The following is a 5,636-nucleotide window of genomic DNA, read 5'->3' as shown; positions in this document are numbered from 1 at the left end:
TTTCACTCTTATGGGATCAGGTCATTCGCCTCGACAGGATTTATGTACCACACTCTCATGGGAGCGGGCCGTTCGCCTCGGCTGTTTAATAGATGCATCTATGGTTCATGCTGTTCGACCCTCGGCAGTGCACAGTTTAAATATTTATGTTGGATCGGGCCGTACGCCTCGATATTTCCTATATCATATCCTCATGGAATCGTGCGTAATATTTGGCAAGAAGCGAGGGTATCTGTAAATTTTCCCCTGATTCGAATAATAACAACCTGCTTTGTGAGATCTAGTATACACATATATATGCTCCGGTTGAGGAGGAATTTGCTAATTAAGAGCTTGAGTTTATTGTAAGGAGGATAATTGTACCACATATTTACACTTATTTATTTCATTTATTTACTTTGCCTCGTATTTGCTCACCTCCTTACTGTACTTGATATTATTGGACCACTAGTGAGTGTCGATGTCGACCCCTCGTCACTACTTCTCCGGGATTAGGCTATATACTTACTGGGTATACATAGATTTACGTACTCATACTATACTTGCTGCACATTTTTGTGCAGGTACATATGTGACTAGTGGCCTTGTGAGAGCAGAGGCATGTATGCATGCGGGGATTTACGTGAGCTGCATTCCATATTATGACTCGCAGCCGGTAGAGCCTCCTTCAGAGTATTTATATTTCTCCTGTCCAAATTTATATTCCAGACAGATGCTGTATTTTATTTTACATTCCTAGCTGATGCTCATGCACTTGTGACACCGGGTTTTGGGGTGATTATGGGTTGTCCTGTACTGAAATTGTTAAAAATATTATTATTTACTCTGTAATATTTCATCTTTACTATTTAATCGAAGAAAATATGATTTCAAAAATATTAAAATGAGAACCAAATTAAATAATTATTTTTGGCTTGCCTGACGGCGGTGTCCGGCGCCATCACGACCTTTAATGGATTTTGGGTCGTGACAACATGGTATCAGAGCATTAGGTTCACTTGGGTCTCACGAGTCATGAGCAACTCTAGTAGAGTCTTGTTGATCGGTACGGAGACATTTGTACTTATCTTCGAGAGGCTACATGGCTGTTAGGAGCACTTCCCTTCTTGATTCCTCATCGTGCGATTTGATTCCTTTGAGGCTTATGCCTTTATTTTCTTCCTATTCATTCTTGTACGGTGTTGAGCACTCGTGTCAATTGGGCACCGAGGAGTTGCAGTGGTACTATAGACGTGGAGGAGGATATTTCTCCCTGCTTATTTGATTGGGCTATTATCGTCGCCTTGTGGAAGGATGTTCTGTCATTTCAGCTCAGTATCAGTATTGCCTATGGTTTGAGATTTGGCACTGATTGTTATGATGATTCATATGTTGCTATCACATAGTGATGATGCAATGGTTAGATGCTTGTCTAGGCATCGAGGCGGTGAATAACTTGAAAGAAGGATTGCTCAGTGCATGATGTAGAGGTTCAGCATTTAATTCAAGAAAAGGAAAGGCAATCATACTATGAATGTTCAGGTTTGGGTTGATGGAGTAACAAGACTTGATATTTTTGAGCGTGGTAGAGTTCTCAATTGTGATGTGGTGTCATCTTCCTTGTTGAATGCGCTAAGGTTCACCGATTTTATGGTCTTCTTCAATTTTCCTTCAGGGCAGGGTGTTGTGAAATGGTGCATGAGATGCGGTTGTTAGAGATAACGGAGTGTAGCAATTTTGGAATTGAATTGGTACTTCTAGTATTGATGGCTCGAGAAAGATGATCTTCTAATAGGTTTAGAGTTGGTGGCGACTCATGTTTCGGATGTTATAGAGATGGGTTCGGGTTTGGAGCAATAATTGGGCAGCGAAGGACGAGGAAGGACATGTGGGAGGTGTCTTGCGGTGGTTGAATTGTTAGGAGGTCAAGTAAAAAAGTAAAAGTCGAGGAGTTGCTTAAAGGAGATGGTTTGACCAAAGTGGGAGAGTGGCAGAGTAGCATATGGGTTTTGTGGTAGGATAGCCACACGCCTTGAGGGAAGCTTAGAGCAATTTGGGAATCATGATGGGCAGTGACTAGGACCATGGATTTTATTCATATGCAACATGACTTCGAGTTTGGAATGAGTTGTTGGACTTTTAGTTGATGTCAATGGGGAAGAAGGAACCTCGGTGGGTCCCAGGGTTATGTAATTATAGCTTCAAGCTAAGTGGGAGAGCCCCACTGTCTATGATTGGATTGCGTAGTTGTCAACTTGTGCGGTTTCTTGTTATCGGTGTATTGATGGGTTATTACGACTAAGGAAAGAAAACATCAGTGGTAACTTGAGCAAAGGATTTGAGGAATGTGTGATATCTTTGGCCTTATCGGTTCATGTTCAGGTCTTGGGTAGACTCAGAGTCTATGCTTCGTGTGGATGTGATATATAAGGAAAGGAATTCATCCAGCTGCTTCTTCGAGAGGGTGTTTATGTGCTAGCAGGGCCTTGGAGTTTGATTATATTCGGGGACAAGTCAGAGTGGGTGACTCTCAACAATGGTCCTAGTAGGTTCAAAATTTAAGGTGCGGTGCCTAAGGATTTCGAGTCTGTAGTATGGTTAAGTATCGAGTTTTGGCAGTGGATTATGAAAATTGGGGACTTGGAATGTTCTATGTTATCTACAGTCTGCGGTGCAGCATCGGAGGAACGGGAGAAAATAACTTCGGATTCATTGAAGAATTATCAGAATGGGTGTACCCGTTGAAGATGCAAATATGCGCACAAGGAAAGTATGTGATGGTTCGTGGGTTTTGAGACAGCATGGTCTCGTAAAATAAGGTCACTCCGGATGAGTGCAGATTTGGGTTTGTTATGTTTTAAATAGAGCTATTATTATTCCTAAGGCAAGTCCAGAGTAAATTAAAGGAAGTCGGATCGGTTAAAAATGGTTGAATTGGCATGATAGTGGCAATTATCAGTTCTTTCAGCATGTTGAGTTATACATGTGATTTGTGGCAGTACGTGCGAGGTTTGACGGCTGCCATAATTGCTTTTATTTGGAGTCATTCGAGTATTATGGCATGTTATGTGTAAATGGATCCCGAAAGAATTATGGTGGTTTAGACCACTACTCGAGGTTTGTATTTTCTGCGGTTATGGGAATTCAGTCACCTGTGGCAATGGTTCTCCTAAAATGAGTTACGTGAAAGGTTTCTATATGATGAAGTATGTACCATATTGGTAGTTCGGGAGTTATGATGAAATTCTTGTACTCTTGCGTATTGGTATGTTAGGTGCAATGAGCGGCATGGGAATTGGAGGTTGAGGATCAAGATTGCAGTTGATGTCGACAAGAATGTCAAGAGCTCGGATGAGCAGGGAAGAATTCAGATGTTTAGAGTGAGCTGGTATTGTCTTTAGGGTCACCTGAGATCGGTGTCCTGTGTAACAGGCTTAGTGTACTGATTTGTGGATTCCCGATTCGCTTTACGGCATTAGTATGGCCGGTGGTATAGATGTGCAGACTTGCTACCTGAGCGGAATGGTCGTGGGAGCATGCCTCATGAGGGTATTTGTATAAGTGTGACATGTCAGTCACTTGATTGTTAAAGATTGAGACCGAATATGGAGGTCATGGTAATATCGCAAATGCGGGAGTTTATGCCTGAGAGGCATTCTATTCCTTGGGTTGTGGACCATGTGAGTTGATTTGACAGTTGTTCTTATGTGTCGTGAATAGGTCATTTGGGTCCTTGAGGGGCTATTTAGCCAAGCATGGTATGATCAGAATCGGTTTGAGGTCCGTGGATGCATCTAAACGTGAATGTGGGCCCTATATTAGGCCGGATGTGTTCATTTCAGCATAGCGTTGTTTTTAGAGGGGTCTTCAGGCCTTGGATGATATTTCTGTTGTCGGCCTTTCCATGTAGTCTCTATTGTGCCATGTGGGTTATGAGGCGGTTTGATTATTCGCACTCGTATTGAATCTCGTATAGTTTGTGGTGTTATGTGAGCAGGATGGCTCTCGAGATGCAGATCATATATCGCACCTTAGTTGTGCTTGAGTTTTATAGCACGTGACGCTACCCATCTCCCCAGGATTTGTATTATGCGTTTGGCATGCTTATGATTGATATTCGGGCACTTCGTGAGTATAAGCGTTACAGCTCGATGTGTGTTTTCTTTAGATTATTATGTGTGGATCGGGTGGCACGCCGCCATGGGTATATGGTTGGATCGGGTGGCACACCTTCACAAATATGTTGATTGGATCGGGTGGCACGCCGCCACGGGTATCATGGTTGGATCGGGTTGCACGCCGCAACGGTATCATGTGTGGATCGTGTTGCACGCCACAACGGTATCATGTGTAGATCAGGTTGCATGCCGTAACAGTGTGTTATTGAGTACAGTTTCCCACATCTATTATTGTGTGTTTTGCTTCCCATTTCCTGAGGAAGGGAAATTTTAGTTGTTGTGCTTTGGAAAGATTGCCTTGGGCAAATGAGTTACGTGGTGCATGGTAAGAATTCAGTAAGGGTATGCAATCGTGTTTGGTGCAGTGTGTAGTGATTGATACGGTGCTCGTATGTTGGAAACAGGCCTGTGGAGGATTCCGGATGTTGGAATTTGGCACTAAGGCTTATTTGACTAAATAAAGGGGAGAATCTTCAGATTGGCTCGAGCTAATATACCTAACTGGGTTGTGGTGGCACGGATAGGTGCACGAGTTGTTGAACAGTGATTTTGGACAACCCCAGAGCAGTTCTTAGCACGTTCGAGGACGAACGTATGTTTAAGTGGGAGAGAATATAACAACCCGACCAGTTGTTTTGAGCCCTAGTGCATCGTTCGGCAGTTTGAGGCCTTGAGTAGCTTCACTTAAGGTTTTATGACTTGTAGGTGTGGTCGGGATTTAATTTCGGGAAAATTTAGAGTTTATTTAGAAAGAAAATTCTCATTTCAGAAACTTTAAGTTGGAAGAATTTAATAAGGTGTGATTTTTGAGTAAACGACCTCGGAATCAAGATTTGAAGGTTCCAACAGGTTCGTATGATGATTTTGGACTTGAGCGTATGTCCGGATCGGATTTTGGATGACCCGAGAGCGTTTCGGCGCCTATTGTGGAAAGTTGGCATTTTGGAAGGATTTCATAAATTTGGGTTGAAGAGCATTTCAATGTTATCGATGTCCGATTGGGATTCTGAGCCTGGGAATAGCTCTGTATGGTGATTCTGGACTTAGGGGCGCGTCCGGAAGTGGATTTGGAGGTCCGTAGGTCGTTTCGGGGTCTTTTGGCGAAAAATGAAAATTTGAAGGTTTTTGGAAAGTTTGACCAAGAGTGGACTTTTTGATATCGGGGTCGGATTCCGATTCCGGAAGTTGGAGTAGGTCTGTAATGTTAATCATGACTTGTGTGCAAAATTTGAGGTCAAACGGACGTGATTTGATAGGTTTCGACATCGATTGTAGAAGTTGAAGTTTCAAAGTTCGTTAAGTTTAAATTGGAGTGTGATTCATGTTTTAAGAATTGTTTGATGTGATTTAAAGGATCGACTAAGTTTGTATGATGTCTTAGGACTTGTTGGTATGTTTAGTTGGGGCCCTAGGGGCCTCGGGTGGATTACGGACGGTTAACGGATAGAGTTGTGTTTGGGGGAAATGCTGAGGTTGCTT

This window comes from Nicotiana tomentosiformis, chromosome 12 (genome assembly GCF_000390325.3).
Source record: "Nicotiana tomentosiformis chromosome 12, ASM39032v3, whole genome shotgun sequence".
Taxonomy (NCBI): domain Eukaryota; kingdom Viridiplantae; phylum Streptophyta; class Magnoliopsida; order Solanales; family Solanaceae; genus Nicotiana; species Nicotiana tomentosiformis.
The sequence above is the reverse complement of the archived record's forward strand: the minus strand, read 5'-3'. Positions refer to the sequence as shown.